The sequence below is a fragment of the Macaca nemestrina genome, chromosome 12, assembly GCF_043159975.1.
Source record: "Macaca nemestrina isolate mMacNem1 chromosome 12, mMacNem.hap1, whole genome shotgun sequence".
Taxonomy (NCBI): Eukaryota; Metazoa; Chordata; class Mammalia; order Primates; family Cercopithecidae; genus Macaca; species Macaca nemestrina.
Window position 1 is genome coordinate 69,007,226 of NC_092136.1, and position 18,852 is coordinate 69,026,077.

At 38.8% G+C, this 18,852-nt stretch overlaps 1 pseudogene; it reads right to left on the reverse strand.

Moving 5' to 3' along the window:
* Positions 1-17,333: 17,333 nt before the first annotated feature.
* LOC105468614 (olfactory receptor 51I1-like) lies at positions 17,334-18,181 on the reverse strand (annotated as a pseudogene).
* Positions 18,182-18,852: the final 671 nt, after the last annotated feature.

Sequence of the window (18,852 nt, forward strand, 5' to 3'; positions counted from 1 at the left end):
AGTGCAATCAAACTAGAACTCAGGATTAAGAAACTCTATCAAAACTGTTCAACTACATGGAAACTGAACAGCCTTCTCCTGAATGACTACTGAGTACATAACGAAATGAAGGCAGAAATAAAGATGTTCTTTGAAACCAATGAGAACAAAGACTGAACATACCAGAATCTCTGGGACACATTTAAAGCAGTGTGTAGAGAGAAATTTATAGCACTAAATGCCCACAAGAGAAAGCAGGAAAGATCTAAAATGGACATCCTAACATCACAATTAAAACAACTAGAGAAGGAAGAGCAAACACTTCAAAAGCCAGCAGAAGGCAAGAAATAACTAAGATCAGAGCAGAACTGAAGGAGATAGAGACACAAAAAAACCCTTCAAAAAGTCAATGAATCCAGGAGTTGATTTTTTGAAAAGATCAACAAAATTGACAGACCACTAGCAAGACTAATAAAGAAGAAAAGAGAGAAGAATCAAATAGATGCAATCAAAAACGATAAAGGGGATATCACCATCGACCCCACAGAAATACAAACTACCATCAGAGAATGGTATAAAAATCTCTACGCAAATAAACTAGAAAACCTAGAAGAAAGGGATAAATTCCAGTACACATACACAGTTAATAGCCTAACAACCAAAAAGTCCAGGACCAGAGGGATTCACAGCCAAATTCTACTAGAGGTACAAGGAGGAGCTGGTACCATTCCTTCTGAAACTATTCCAATCAATAGAAAAGGAGGGAATCCTCCCTAGCTCATTTTATGAGGCCAGAATCATCCTGATACCAAAGCCTGGCAGAGACACAACAAAAAAAGATAATTTTAGACCAATAGCCCTGATGAACTTCAATGCAAAAATCCTCAATAAAATACTGGCAAACCGAATCCAGCAGCACATCAAAAAGCTTATTCACCATGATCAGGTGGGCTTCATCCCTGGGATGGTTCAACATACACAAATCAACAAATGTAATCCAGCATATAAACGGAACCAAAGACAAAAACCACATGATTATCTCAATAGATACAGAAAAGGCCTCTGACAAAATTCTACAGCCCTTCATACTAAAAACTCTCAATAAATTAGGTATTGATGGGATGTATCTCAAAATAATCAGAGCCATTTATGACAAACACACAGCCAATATCATACTGAATGGGCAAAAACTGGAAGCATTCCCTTTGAAAACTGGCATGAAACATGGAGGTCCTCTCTCAACACTCCTATTCAACATAGTGTTGGAAGTTCTGGCCAGGGCAATCAGGCAGGAGAAAAAAATAAAGGGTATTCTATAGGGAAAAGAGGAAGTCAAATTGTCCCTGTTTGCAGATGGCATGATTGTACATTTGGAAAACCCCATGGTCTCAGCCCAAAATCTCCTTAAGCTGATAAGCAACTTCAGCAAAGTCTCAGGATACAAAATCAATGTGCAAAAATCACAAGTATTCTTACACACCAATAACAGACAAACAGAGAGCCAAATCATGAGTGAACTCCCATTCACAGTTGCTTCAAATAGAATAAAATACCTAGGAATCCAATTTACAAGGGATGTGAAGGACCTCTTCAAGGACAACTACAAACCACTGCTCAACAAAATAAAAGAGGACACAAACAAATGGAAGAACATTCCATGCTCATGGGTAGGAAGAATCAATATCGTGAAAATGGTCATACTGCCCAAGGTAATTTATAGATTCAATGCCATCCCCATCAAGCTACCAATGAATTTCTTCACAGAATTGGAAAAAACTACTTTAAAGTTCATATGGAACCAAAAAAGAGCCCACATTGCCAAGACAATCCTAAACCAAAAGAACAAAGCTGGAGGCATTATGCTACCTGACTTCAAACTATACTACAAGGCTACAGTAACCAAAACAGCATGGTACTGGTACCAAAACAGAAATAGAGACCAATGGAACAGAACAGAGGCTTCGGAAATAACACCACACATCTACAACCATCTGATCTTTGACAAACCTGACAAAAACAAGAAATGGGGAAAGGATTCCCTATTTAATAAATGGTGCTGGAAAAACTGACTAGTCTTATGTAGAAAGCTGAAACTGGATCCCTTCCTTACACCTTATACAAAAATTAATTCAAGATGGATTAAAGACTTAAATGTTAGACTTAAAAACCATAAAAACCCTAGAAGAAAACCTAGGCAACACCATTGAGAACATAGGCATGGGCAAGAACTTCATGTGTAAAACACCAAAAGCAACGGCAACAAAAGCCAGAATTCACAAATGGGATCTAATTAAACTAAAGAGCTTCTGCACAGCAAAGGAAACTACCATCAGAGTGAACAGGCAACCTACAGAATGGGAGAAAAATTTTGCAATCTACTCATCTGACAAAGTCTAATATCCAGAATCTACAAAGAACTCAAACAAACTTATAAGAAAAAAACAACCCCATCAAAAAGTGGGCAAAGGATATGAACAGACAGTTCTCAAAAGAAGACATTTATGCAGCCAGCAGACAAATGAAAAAATGCTCATCATCACTTGCCATCAGAGAAATGCAAATCAAAACCACAATGAGATACCATCTCACATGGGTTAGAATGGCAATCATTAAAAAGTCAGGAAACAACAGGTGCTGGAGAGGATGTGGAGAAATAGGAACACTTTTACACTGTTGGTGCGGCTGTAAACTTGTTCAACCATTTTGGAAGACATTGTGGCGATTCCTCAGGGATCTAGAACTAGAAATACCATTTGACCCAGCCATCCTGTTACTGGGTATATACCCAAAGGATTACACATCATGCTGTTATAAAGACACATACACACATATGTTTACTGTGACACTATTCACAATAACAAAGACTTGGAATCAACCCAAATGTCCATCAATAGACTCAATTAAGAAAATGTGGCACATGTACCCCATGAAATACCGTGAAGCCATAAAAAGGATGAGTTTATGCCCTTTGTAGGGACATGGATGAAGCTGGAAACCATCATTCTCAGCAAACTATCACAAGGACAAAAAAACCAAACACCATATCTTCTCACTCATAGATGAGAAGTGAACAATGAGAACACTTGGACACAGGAAGGGGAACAGCACACACCAGGGCCTGTCATGAGGTGTGGGGAAGGGGGAGGGATAGCATTAGGAGATATACCTAATGTAAATGACGAGTTAATGGGTGCAGCACACCAACATGGCACATGTATACATATGTAACAAACCTGCACGTTGTGCACATGTACCCCAGAACTTAAAGTATAATTTAAAAAAATCTAGTATATATTTCTAAAAGAATTTGGAACAAAAGCACTGATAAAATAAGTAATTAAAGTGAAAAAAAGAGAAATTCACTCAAAACTACACAACTAAATGGAAATTGAACAACCTGTTGCTGACTGACACCTGCGAAAATAGTAAAATTAAGGCAGAAATTAAGCAGTTTTTTGAAACTAATAAGAACAAAGAGACAACATACCAAAATCTCTGAGATGTAGCTAAAACAGTGTTGAGGGAAATTTATAGCACTAAATGCCCACATCATAAAGCTACAAAGATCTCAAATCGACATCCTAACATCACAGCAAAAAGAACTAGAGAAACCAAGAGCAATCAAATCCCAAAGCTAACAGAAGACAAGAAATAACCAAGATCAGATCAGAACTGAGGGTGATAGAGACATGAAAAACCCTTTACAAAATCCACAAATCTAGGACCTGTTTTTTGAATAAATGAATAAAATAGCCCACTACTCGACTAATGAAGAAGAAAAGAGAGAAGAATCAAATAGACACAATAAAAAAGGATAAAGGGAATATCACCACTGACATCACAGAAATACAAACAACTGTCAGAGATAGATACTTCTATGCAAATCAACTAGAGAATCTAGAAGAAATGGATAAATTCCTGGAAACATACATCCTCCCAAGACTGAACCAGGAAGAAGTTGAAAGCCTGAACAGACCAGTAACGAGTTCTAACACTGAGACAGTAATAAACACCCTACCAACCAAAGAAAGTCCCAAACTGGATGGATTTATAGTTGAATTCTACCGCAGGTACAAAGAGGAGCTAGTGCCATTCCTTCTGCAATTATTCCAAAGAATCAAAGAGGAGGGTCTCCTCTCTAACTCATTTTATGAGGCCAGCATTATTCTGATACCAATACCTGGCAGAGATACAACAAAAAAGAAAACTTCAAACCAATATCCCTGATGAACATCAATGAGAAAATCCTCAATAAAATACTGGCAAACCGAATCCAGCAGCACATCAAAAGCTTATCCACCATGATCAAGTTGACTTTATACCTGGGATGCAAGGCTGGTTCAACATACACAAATCAACAAATGTAATTCATTGCATAAATAGAACTAAAGACAAAAACCACATGATTATCTCAATAGGTGCAGAAAAGGCTTTTGATAAACTTCAACATGCCTTCATGTTAAAAAAAAAAAAAAAACTCTCAATAAACTAGGTATTGAAGGAACATACCTCAAAATAGTAAGTCATCTTTGACAAATCCACAGCCAGTATCATACTGAGTAGGCAAAAGCTGGAAGCATTCCTCTTGGAAACCAGCACAAGACAAGAATAACCTCTCTCACCACTCCTATTAAACATAGTATTGGAAGTTCTGACCAGGGCAATCAGACAAGAGAAAGAAATAAAGGTATTCACAAAGGAAGGGAGGAAGTCTAATTGTCTCTGTTTGAAGATGACATGATCCTATATCTAGAAAAACCCATTGTTTCAGCCCAAAAGTTTCTTAAGCTGATAAGCAATTTCAACAAAGTCTCAGGACACAAAATCAATGTGCAAAAATCAGAAGCATTCCTATACACCAAGAGACAAGCAGAGAGCCAAATTATGAATGAACTTTCATTCACAATTGCTACAAAGAGAATAAAATACTTAGGAATACAGCTAATAAGGGAAGTGAAGGACCTCTTCAAGAACTACAAACCACTGCTCAATGAAATCAGAGAGGACAAAAACAAATTTACAAACTTCCATGGTCATGGATAGAAAGAATCAATATCATGAAAATGCCATTCTGCCCAAAGTGATTGATAAATTCAATGCATTCACATTAAACTACCATTGACATTCATCACAGAATTAGAAAAAAAAAAAACTATTAAAATTCGTGTGGAACCATTTTGGAGCCTGTATAGCCAAGACAACCCTAAGCAAAAAGAACAAAGCTGAACGCATCACTCTACCCAACTTCAAACTATACTATAAGGCCACCAAAACAGCATGGTACTGTTACAAAAACAGACACATAGAACAGTGGAACAGAATAGAGAGCTAAGAATTAAGACGGCATATCTACAACCATCTGATCTTTGACAAACCTGACAAAAACAACCAATAGGGAAAGGATTCCCTATTTAATAAATGATGCTGAGAGAACTGGCTAGCCATATGCAGAAAATTGAAACCGGATCTCTTCCTTACCCCTTATACAAAAATTAGTCCAAAATGAATTAAAGACTTAAATGTAAAACCCCAAACTATAAAAACTCTAGAAGAATATCTAGGCAATATAATTTGGGACATAGGCATAGGCAAAGATTTCATGATGAAAACATCAAAAGCAATTGCAATAAAAGCTAAAATTGACAAATGGGATCTAACTAAACCAAAGAGCTTCTGCACAGCAACAGAAACTATCATGAGTGTGAACAGACAATTTACAGAATGATAAAAAATTTTGCAATCTCTCCATCTAACAAAGGTCTAATATCCAGAGTCTACAAGGAATTTAAACAAATTTACAAGAAAAATAACAAACAACCCCATTAAAAAGTGGGCAAAGGACATGAACAGATAATTCTCAAAAGAAGACTTTTTTTTTTTTGCAGCCAACAAACATGAAATAAAGCCCAACATCACTGATCATTAGAGAAATGCAAATCAAAACCACAATGAGATAGTATCTCACACCAGTTAGAATGACGATTATTAGAAAGCCAAGAAACAAAAGATGCTGGCAAGGCTGTGGAGAAATAAGAAAGCTTTTACAGTGTTGGTGGGAATGTAAATTAGTTCAACCATTGTGGAAGACAGCGCAGTGATTCCTCAAAGACCTAGAACTAGAAATACCATTTGACCCAGCAATCTCACTACTGGGTATATACCCAAAGGAATATAAATCATTCTATTATAAAGATACATGCATGCGTATGTTCATTGCAGCACTATTTACAATAGCAAAGATGTGGAATTAACCCAAATGCCCATTAATGGCATAGACTGGATAAGGAAAATGTGGCACATATTCACCACAGAATACTATGCGGCCATAAAATAGGAGATAATGTGCTTTGCTGGGACATGAATGGAGATGGAAGCCATTATCCTCCACAAACTAACCCAAGAACTGAAAAGCAAACACCGTATGTTCTCACTTAGAAGTGGGAGCTGAACAATGAGACACATGGACACAGGGATGGGAACAACACACACTGGGGCCTGTCGGGGTGGGAGTCAGGCGAGGGAGAGCATCAGGAAATATAGCTAATACATACTGAATTTAATACCTAGATGATTGAAAGGTACAGCAAAAAACCACGGCACACATTTACCGATGTGACAAACCTGCACATCCTGCAGATATACACTGGAACTTAAAATAAAATGAAACGTTAAATTGCATATAGGCAAAGAGTCTAGTGTAATTTCAGTTTTAAATAAATTATATGTTATATTATATCAGATTCAGATTAGAATCATGAAGTGACCTGACTCATAGATGGAATGTATTAAAAAACAATAATTTTGATTACAAACAGAACCCAAGTACAGCTTGATGCAGTAGTAAAAAACAATCCACATCTACTTTTGTTGACATTAATCTACATTAACATTGTGGATTCATCTAATTTGTGGAGTAAGGTAGAATATTTAAAGGAGAAAGGGTTTAACCTAGGATTATTAGCTATTAGCCTAGGTTGACCCGGGAAACCCAATTATATATATATATAGTGTCATAAAGCCTCATGGGAACATGACAAACAACTTCTCCAGAGATATTTGATTTGTTTCTGAAGGGTTTAACGTCAAGGATGCTGCTCTCTCTACCTGGAAAAATCTTAGCTCAGATTTTTATTCCATTCCACCTTCTCTTTTGTTTTAATATCTTCATTTGCTTTTTTTTCGTGTGAGGGGGAACCTTCTTCCTTTCACTCATTCTCCATTCAATATGGCTCATAGCTTAGCAGTAACAGCATAAAACCATGCAATGGCTTGAATACCTGATGCGGCATCAATGTAGCTCAGAGTGATTCAGAAGTCTATAGTCCAAAGTCCCTTGCTAATCTGATGTTTGTTAATACTTTTATGGAAAGGCAGTGAGCACAAATCCTCTTTCATCTCTCTTGCATTTTTATGCTCTAGGTATTGAATTGATTGCAGGTAGGAAAAGAGAAGAAGGCATTGGAAATAACAGTCTTCAGAAGTGCAGGGACTGCACAGGCTGTTCAATGTAGTGCAACTGGAAGAGAATGATTGTCGACACTAAGTACAAGAGCATAAACAAACATTTGGAGGGCCTTTTTTCATTTTACTGTAGGCACAATGTCTAGCATCATGCAAAAAATGAGTATGCAAGGACCACAGTGAGCACTGAGTCCAGCCTGTAGGTGAAGGTGATAATAAAGATTATGTAACAGATGCTACTGCAGAAGTGGATATAAATACTTGTCATTAAAGTAAGTAGGAACATTAGCATCAAATCCCTGAGTCCCAAAGGCAATGTCTATTTAACAATTCAAGGGAATGTTGGGATGTTTTTGCAAAAGAGTGGGTTATAAAATATCCAGAAGTGATCCACTAAAATGGCTATCAGATTAATTAAACCCATGCGGGAAAGAGAACCTAGAGAATACCTAGAAAAAAAAAATCAATACTGATCTCAGTATGATAAACAGAAAGTTATCTGGCACAGTAAATAGGTGGGGAGAAAAACCTTAATCTCACCGAATGGCGAAATATTCAGGATGAGGCATGTGAATTTATATAGGCATGGTCACTCCAGGTGAAGTGAAGAAAATTATGGTGTACAGGCCTGGAGATCCAGACATGCTGTCTTCCAACTGGGACATCCACCTGCGTGAATATCTCAGGTGAGATCTCACAAATTTATTGAGGTAAAGCCATTTTTGCAAGACAGTCATATAAACAGATATTTGAGACAAATTAGAGGCATGAAGTTATCATTTGGGTTATGAGCCACTGATTAAAATTACATCTAGGGGCGGAGCAAGATGGCCGAATAGGAACAGCTCCAGTCTCCAACTCCCAGCGCGAGCGACACAGAAGACCGGTGATTTCTGCATTTTCAACTGAGGTACTGGGTTCATCTCACTGGGGAGTGCCGGACGATCGGTGCTGGTCAGATGCTGCAGCCCGACCAGCGAGAGCTGAAGCAGGGCGAGGCATTGCCTCACCTGGGAAGCGCAAGGGGGAAGGGAATCCCTTTTCCTAGCCAGGGGAACTGAGACACACAACACCTGGAAACTCGGGTAACTCCCACCCCAATACTGCGCTTTAAGCAAACAGGCACACCAGGAGATCATATCCCACACCTGGCGGGGAGGGTCCCACACCCACGGAGCCTCCCTCATTGCTAGCACAGCAGTCTGTGATCTACCTGCAAGGCAGCAGCGAGGCTGGGGGAGGGGCGCCTGCCATTGCTGAGGCTTAAGTAGGTAAACAAAGCTGCTGGGAAGCTCGAACTGGGTGGAGCTCACAGCAGCTCAAGGAAACCTGCCTGTCTCTGTAGACTCCACCTCTGGGGAAAGGGCAATAACAAACACAGTAGACACCTCTGCAGATGCAAACGACTCTGTCTGACAGCTTTGAAGAGAGCAGTGGATCTCCCAACACGGAGGTTGAGATCTGAGAAGGGACAGACTCCCTGCTCAAGTGGGTCCCTGACCCCTGAGTAGCCTAACTGGGAGACATCCCCCACTAGGGGCAGTCTGACACCCCACACCTCACAGGGTGGAGTACACCCCTGAGAGGAAGCTTCCAAAGCAAGAATCAGACAGGTACACTGGCTGTTCAGAAATATTCTATCTTCTGCAGCCTCTGCTGCTGATACCCAGGCAAACAGGGTCTGGAGTGGACCTCAAGCAATCTCCAACAGACCTACAGCTGAGGGTCCTGACCGTTAGAAGGAAAACTATCAAACAGGAAGGACACCTACACCAAAACCCCATCAGTACATCACCATCATCAAAGACCAGAGGCAGATAAAACCACAAAGATGGGGAAAAAGCAGGGCAGAAAAGCTGGAAATTCAAAAAATAAGAGCGCATCTCCCCCGGCAAAGGAGCGCAGCTCATCGCCAGCAACGGATCAAAGCTGGACGGAGAATGACTTTGACGAGATGAGAGAAGAAGGCTTCAGTCCATCAAATTTCTCAGAGCTAAAGGAGGAATTATGTACCCAGCGCAAAGAAACTAAAAATCTTGAAAAAAAACTGGAAGAATTGATGGCTAGAGTAATTAATGCAGAGAAGGACCCAAACGAAATAAAAGAGATGAAAACCATGACACGAGAAATACGTGAAAAATGCACAAGCTTCAGTAACCGACTCGATCAACTGGAAGAAAGAGTATCTGCGATTGAGGATCAAATGAATGAAATGAAGCGAGAAGAGAAACCAAAAGAAAAAAAAAGAAAAAGAAATGAACAAAGCCTGCAAGAAGTATGGGATTATGTAAAAAGACCAAATCTACGTCTGATTGGGGTGCCGGAAAGTGAGGGGGAAAATGGAACCAAGTTGGAAAACACTCTTCAGGATATCATCCAGGAGAACTTCCCCAACCTAGTAGGGCAGGCCAACATTCAAATCCAGGAAATACAGAGAACGCCACAAAGATACTCCTCGAGAAGAGCAACTCCAAGACACATAATTGCCAGATTCACCAAAGTTGAAATGAAGGAAAAAATCTTAAGGGCAGCCAGAGAGAAAGGTCGGGTTACCCACAAAGGGAAGCCCATCAGACTGACAGCAGATCTCTCAGCAGAAACTCTCCAAGCCAGAAGAGAGTGGGGGCCAATATTCAACATTCTTAAAGAAAAGAATTTTAAACCCAGAATTTCATATCCAGCCAAACTAAGTTTCATAAGTGAAGGAGAAATAAAATCCTTTACAAATAAGCAAATGCTTAGAGATTTTGTCACCACTAGGCCTGCCTTACAAGACACCCTGAAGGAAGCACTAAACATGGAAAGGAACAACCGGTACCAGCGATTGCAAAAACATGCCAAAATGTAAAGACCATCGAGGCTAGGAAGAAACTACATCAACTAACGAGCAAAATAACCAGTTAATATCATAATGGCAGGATCAAGTTCACACATAACAATCTTAACCTTAAATGTAAATGGACTAAATGCTCCAATTAAAAGACACAGACTGGCAAACTGGATAAAGAGTCAAGACCTATCAGTCTGCTGTATTCAGGAGACCCATCTCACATGCAGAGACATACATAGGCTCAAAATAAAGGGATAGAGGAAGATTTATCAAGCAAATGGAGAACCAAAAAAAGCAGGGGTTGCAATACTAGTCTCTGATAAAACAGACTTTAAACCATCAAAGATCAAAAGAGACAAAGAAGGCCATTACATAATGGTAAAGGGATCAATTCAACAGGAAGAGCTAACTATCCTAAATATATATGCACCCAAAACAGGAGCACTCAGATTCATAAAGCAAGTCCTTAGAGACTTACAAAGAGACTTAGACTCCCATACAATAATAATGGGAGACTTCAACACTCCACTGTCAACATTAGACAGATCAACGAGACAAAAAGTTAACAAGGATATCCAGGAATTGAACTCATCTCTGCAGCAAGCAGACCTAATAGACATCTATAGAACTCTCCACCCCAAATCAACAGAATATACATTCTTCTCAGCACCACATCGTACTTACTCCAAAATCGACCACGTAATTGGAAGTAAAGCACTCCTCAGCAAATGTACAAGAACAGAAATTATAACAAACTGTCTCTCAGACCACAGTGCAATCAAACTAGAACTCAGGACTAAGAAACTCAATCAAAACCGCTCAACTACATGGAAACTGAACAACCTGCTCCTGAATGACTACTGGGTACCTAACGAAATGAAGGCAGAAATAAAGATGTCCTTTGAAACCAATGAGGACAAAGATACAACATACCAGAATCTCTGGGACACATTTAAAGCAGTGTGTAGAGGGAAATTTATAGCACTAAATTACCACAAGAGAAAGCAGGAAAGATCTAAAATTGACACTCTAACATCGCAATTAAAAGAACTAGAGAAGAAAGAGCAAACACATTCGAAAGCTAGCAGAAGGCAAGAAATAACTAAGATCAGAGCAGAACTGAAGGAGATAGAGACACAAAAAACTCTCCAAAAAATCAATGAATCCAGGAGTTGGTTTTTTGAAAAGATCAACAAAATTGACAGACCACTAGCAAGACTAATAAAGAAGAAAAGAGAGAAGAATCAAATCGACGCAATTAAAAATGATAAAGGGGATATCACCACCGACCCCACAGAAATACAAACTACCATCAGAGAATACTATAAACACCTCTACGCAAATAAACTGGAAAATCTAGAAGAAATGGATAATTTCCTGGACACTTACACTCTTCCAAGACTAAACCAAGAAGAAGTTGAATCCCTGAATAGGCCAATAGCAGGCTCTGAAATTGAGGCAATAATTAATAGCCTACCAACCAAAAAAAGTCCAGGACCAGATGGATTCACAGCTGAATTCTACCAGAGGTACAAGGAGGAGTTGGTACCATTCCTTCTGAAACTATTCCAATCAATAGAAAAAGAGGGAATCCTCTCTAACTCATTTTATGAGGCCAACATCATCCTGATACCAAAGCCTGGCAGAGACACAACAAAAAAAGAGAATTTTAGACCAATATCCCTGATGAACATCGATGCAAAAATCCTCAATAAAATACTGGCAAACCGGATTCAGCAACACATGAAAAAGCTTATCCACCATGATCACGTGGGCTTCATCCCTGGGATGCAAGGCTGGTTCAACATTCGCAAATCAATAAACATAATCCAGCATATAAACAGAACCAAAGACAAGAACCACATGATTATCTCAATAGATGCAGAAAAGGCTTTTGACAAAATTCAACAGCCCTTCATGCTAAAAACGCTCAATAAATTCAGTATTGATGGAACGTACCTCAAAATCATAAGAGCTATTTATGACAAACCCACAGCCAATATCATACTGAATGGGCAAAAACTGGAAAAAATCCCTTTGAAAACTGGCACAAGACAGGGATGCCCTCTCTCACCACTCCTATTCAACATAGTGTTGGAAGTTCTGGCTAGGGCAATTAGGCAAGAGAAAGAAATCAAGGGTATTCAGTTAGGAAAAGAAGAAGTCAAATTGTCCCTCTTTGCAGATGACATGATTGTATATTTAGAAAACCCCATTGTCTCAGCCCAAAATCTCCTTAAGCTGATAAGCAACTTCAGCAAAGTCTCAGGATACAAAATTAATGTGCAAAAATAACAAGCATTCTTATACACCAGTAACAGACAAACAGAGAGCCAAATCAGGAATGAACTTCCATTCACAATTGCTTCAAAGAGAATCAAATACCTAGGAATCCAACTTACAAGGGATGTAAAGGACCTCTTCAAGGAGAACTACAAACCACTGCTCAGTGAAATAAAAGAGGACACAAACAAATGGAAGAACATACCATGCTCATGGATAGGAAGAATCAATATCGTGAAAATGGCCATACTGCCCAAGGTAATTTATAGATTCAATGCCATCCCCATCAAGCTACCAATGAGTTTCTTCACAGAATTGGAAAAAACTGCTTTAAAGTTCATATGGAACCAGAAAAGAGCCCGCATCTCCAAGACAATCCTAAGTCAAAAGAACAAAGCTGGAGGCATCACGCTACCTGACTTCAAACTCTACTACAAGGCTACAGTAACCAAAACAGCATGGTACTGGTACCAAAACAGAGATATAGACCAATGGAACAGAACAGAGTCCTCAGAAATAATACCACACATCTACAGCCATCTGATCTTTGACAAACCTGAGAGAAACAAGAAATGGGGAAAGGATTCCCTATTTAATAAATGGTGCTGGGAAAATTGGCTAGCCATAAGTAGAAAGTTGAAACTGGATCCTTTCCTTACTCCTTATATGAAAATTAATTCAAGATGGATTAGAGACTTAAATGTTAGACCTAATACCATAAAAATCCTAGAGGAAAACCTAGGTAGTACCATTCAGGACATAGGCATGGGCAAAGACTTCATGTCTATAACACCAAAAGCAACGGCAGCAAAAGCCAAAATTGACAAATGGGATCTCATTAAACTAAAGAGCTTCTGCACAGCAAAAGAAACTACCATCAGAGTGAACAGGCAACCTACAGAATGGGAGAAAATTTTTGCAATCTACTCATCTGACAAAGGGCTAATATCCAGAACCTACATAGAACTCAAACAAATTTACAAGAAAAAAACAAACAACCCCATCAAACAGTGGGCAAAGGATATGAACAGACATTTCTCAAAAGAAGACATTCATACAGCCAACAGACACATGAAAAAATGCTCATCATCACTGGCCATCAGAGAAATGCAAATCAAAACCACAATGAGATACCATCTCACACCAGTTAGAATGGCGATCATTAAAAAGTCAGGAAACAACAGGTGCTGGAAAGGATGTGGAGAAATAGGAACACTTTTACACTCTTGGTGGGATTGTAAACTAGTTCAACCATTATGGAAAACAGTATGGCGATTCCTCAAGGATCTAGAATTAGATGTACCATATGACCCAGCCATCCCATTACTGGGTATATACCCAAAGGATTATAAATTATGCTGCTATAAAGACACATGCACACGTATGTTTATTGCAGCACTATTCGCAACAGCAAAGACTTGGAATCAACCCAAATGTCCATCAGTGACAGATTGGATTAAGAAAATGTGGCACATATACACCATGGAATACTATGCAGCCATCAAAAAGGATGAGTTTGTGTCCTTTGTAGGGACATGGATGCAGCTGGAAACCATCATTCTTAGCAATCTATCACAAGAACAGAAAACCAAACACCGCATGTTGTCACTCATAGTTGGGAACTGAACAATGAGATCGCTTGGACTCAGGAAGGGGAACATCACACACAGGGGCCTGTCATGGGGAAGCGGGAGGGGGGAGGGATTGCATTGGGAGTTATACCTGATGTAAATGACAAGGTGATGGGTGCAGCACACTAACATGGCACAAGTATACATATGTAACAAACGTGCACGTTATGCACATGTACCCTACAACTTAAAGTATAATAATAATAAATAAATTTAAAAAAAAGAAAAATAATAAAAAACAAATATCCATTTGAAAAAAAAATAAAAAAAATAACAAAAAATAAAATTACATCTATAAGGTAGGGGATGGTACAAATAGATTGTAGGTTACAGAACGGAAAGACAGACAAAATTTTTATTCCTATCCCTTTCAGAAGCTCCCTATTTTGTGCAGGGTAAAACACATTTACATCATGAAATGCTAACCTGAATTTCAATAAGCCTGAGAAAAAGAGAAAAGAGCTGGAGTGTTACCAGTTATCAGATTCTCTCCCCTACGGAGAGATACTAGTGGGTGGGATGAAGATGGAAGAGAGGATGATTACTAGGCAGAATTGATGTGCTTATGAAGGAAAGAAGTAGAATTATGAGCAACAGGGAGATATTCCCATAGGAAAAAGAAACTACATGTATGAAAAACTTGTTAAAATAATATAAAACTCTGTAAGGAGAAGGGAACCCATATTCAAATCTTCAGTCTGAATTTGTCTCTATTAAATTTTGAGGGAAGTATCAAGTCATTTTAGGGTGAGGAATTTAAAGTTATAGATATGTGAATTCGAGTCTATTTTCATGACTTACCACTTCCTTTATAATGTGAACAATACACTTCATAGAGATACAAAGATTGTATAAATTATTATATTCAAACCATTGTAACTTTGGCAACAGCCTCGCACATCCTCTTTCTAGTTTCAAACTTTTTTCCAAATGTACTCTTTCAACTCATACCACACCTAAACTATTACTATAGATTTTCTATATAATGGTTAACATTAAAACGTGCACATGTTTTTCTAAAAGTCTCCCATCTGTCACTGGGAATGTTTAACCCTAGCACAGGTACTGACCCTGAGGATGAGGTTTGTATTAAGACAATCTGTGTTACTGAGAACTTTAGAGTTTAATATTTTCTAGGAGACTCTTCTAAGGTTTTGAGGATATCCTTAAAATGTGAACCAGAAGAAGTCAGAGAATGAAAATAAAATTGTAGTCATCATAGAAACAGAGGGGAGAGAAAGAATAAGGGATACCCACAGTATCATCAAGTGGGGTTAATGGACACAATAGAAGAGGTTAATGGTTAATATTAGACTTTTATGAAATAAACACAAGGGTCTGGGGAAGTAGGCCTGCCTGGATTTATACACTCAGTAATTCATTTCTTCATTTCCCAAATATTTATTGAGTACCTAGACTGATTTAGGCACTATAGAGGTCAATTGGTGTATGCAGTGAAAAAAAGGCAAGACAAGACAAGAAAAGGCAGTATGCAGATAATTATCTTAATACAGATATCATGTGATATGAGACAAGCAAAAAGTATTGTTAGAATGCATAATGGAATGGAGATGGAGGGACAATCTAGTCTTCAGAGACATTGAAGACTACTAGGAGGGAGACAGGGACACTTGTAAATTCAGGCCCCTGCAAATCCAAGGAAAACAAGGCTCTCAAAAAATTTGCCCCTCCTATCTTATCCTACTAACATTCAGTCTGTTGTGTTACAGTGGATTCAATTCAGTACAATTTGTGAAACCTCAAATTTTAAATTCTCAAGTGATTAAGGATATCTATTATGAACAACATATCTTCCCTGCCCTCCACTTCTTCATCTCAAAGGCTATCTACAATAAGTTCTTTCCATAAGGTCTTAGCAGGAGGAGTTAGTGTTATTTCCCAAAGCCAGCATTCCTGTAGATATAAATTGCTAATTTCTAAAATTCTTCCCTCTGGGCTTATTCTCAGTGTATGTTCTCAGGTATAGGGTTTTGCTCTCAATACCTAGCTTTCTTCTAATTTTCCAAAGTTTTCAATATATACTGAAAACCTATTAAAGCCTTCTGTTATTAAAATTTTATATTTTATTGTGCATATATAGATGTGTATGTATTACATATATGTGTGTGTTACAGATATATATGTATATATGGAGATATACACACATATATGTATGTATATCTGTAACATACACATATATCTGTAACACACAGATAAATATCTGTAACACACATATATAAACCCATAATAAAATATAAAATTTTAATTACAAAAGATAGTATTGAATGTATGATTTTTGAAAAGTTTTAAATACAGGTTAATGAGAATTCCTTTTGTTTTTCTCTTCACCATCAAAGAATTCTCCAAAAGAACCTTTATTTTTATTAATTTTTGGTCTGTTTTTGCATGCATAAACAAATTAGTTATTATGTGCTTAAACAATCTTACAAAAAATCATTGTCGTAGGTATTTCTATACACATACATATATAAGTCACATAAATATAATTCAATAATTTGCTATTTAAGCCTTGGACACCTATTAATCTATATCGTTTTTAAACCACTAAAGCATATTCCATAGTACAGATAAATTCTAGTTTATTTACTTATTTATATAATAATTGCTAGTTGTTAAATTTTTTGTGTTTTTTTTTTAGCTCTATTTCAAATATTTCTGAAGTGAAAATTCTCATTTGAGTCTCTGTGACCATCAACAAACGTTAGAGTATGAAACTAGTGCGGTGCTAAGATTTGGAATTTCTGGACTAAATAGCATATGTACAAAAGACTAATTTAGATTGCAACTTATGAAAGTGTTCCCCACACATTCATCAATATGCAGCATTTTTAAAATCTTTTTGAGACAGAGTCTCGCTGTGTTGCCCAGGCTGGAGGGCAGTGGCATGATCTTGGCTCACGGCAACCTCCACCTCCCGGGCTCAGACGATTCTCCTGATATGCAGCATTTTCAATGCTCTTTAACGTTGACAAGGCGATGAGCACATTCTCCCTCCCTAGATTGCCTTTGGTAATGAAACTGATTGGCTTGAGGAACACCATCTCATCAACCCTAACTCCATTATTATTTTCTTTGAAGAAAGAGTTGGATCAACCCCTGGCGAATCTGCTTGGTCTTAACACTATAGATTATGGGGTTGAGCACAGGTGGTACCAGAAGTAGACACTGGCCAGGAGGAGGCAAACAGCAGGTGCAGTATAGCCACACTGATCATGGGCACATAATACACAAGGACTGCACAGATGTGTGATACACATGTGTTGAGGGCTTTCCACTGCCCCTCTCCAGAAGTAATGCCCAGCACCGTGTAGAGAATCAGCACATAGGAGACTGTGAGGAGCCGTGAGTCCAGTCCAAAAGTGAAAGTGATGATACAGAGCCCCAGAATGCTGTTGGGACGAGTGGCCCCACAGGGCAGCTGAATTAAATCTGGGTGCAGACAATAGGAGTGAGAGAGGGTGATGTTGCCACAGAAAAGCAGACGCTTCAGGAGAAAGGGCAATGGGAACATGAGCATCACACTCTTCAGTCCAAGGGTAGCACCAGTACCAGCAATACGGGGCAAGGTCAGGATAGCAGTGTACTGCAGTGGGTTGTAGATGGCCACAAAGCGGTCCACAGACATGGCCAGCAGAACTCCTGACTCCATGATGGAAAACAAATGTATGGAGAACATCTGCAAAAGGCAGGCTGCAAAGCAGATCTTTTTGGCACTAAAAAGGAAGATGCCCAGCACAGTGGGCAGTGTAGAGGCAGAGACACCAAGCTCTGCAAAGGCCAGCATAGCTAGGAACAAGTACATTGGCTGGTGCAGAGAGATGTTTTTCTTGATCACAGTCAGGATCAGGCTGTTGCCCATGAGGGCCACAAGATATATGGAACAGAATAAAAAGATGAACCAGGGATACTGTTCCTCCAGACCAGGGAAACCAGTCAGCAGAAAATATTCTGGGGTGAATTGACTGCTGCTGAACATTCTCTCGTGTCTGGAGTCTGAGGACTTTGGCTTAGGCAAATGACACAAACATAACCTGTGGTGAAAAACCTCAAATTAATAGACTGTTGACTGAGAATGACTGTAAATTCATCTGCCTAGTACTATCAACCAAGTAATTTATCTTTTCCCATTCCATGACTAGTTCAATTTGGTCTTCAATACAACAAGAGAGTGTGGAGACATGACTTACAGATATGTATATGACTAAAATAAAATAATATAACAAATTGTACTATCACAATTTAAACTAATTCCCATAATGACTTCAAAGTACATATGTATGGTTAATGTTTCCCATTTCTCTAGCAAAAGATAGGGCTGAGTAATTTAAAGAAGATAAGGCTTGGATTAAGAAAATGTGGCACATATACACCATGGAATACTATGCAGCCATCAAAAAGGATGAGTTTGTGTCCTTTGTAGGGACATGGATGCAGCTGGAAACCATCATTCTTAGCAAACTATCACAAGAACAGAAAACCAAACACCGCATGTTCTCACTCATAGGTGGGAACTGAACAATGAGATGACTCGGACTCAGGAAGGGGAACATCACACACCGGGGCCTATCATGGGGAGGGGGGAGGGGGGAGGGGGGAGGGGGGAGGGATTGCATTGGGAGTTATACCTGATGTAAATGACGAGTTGAT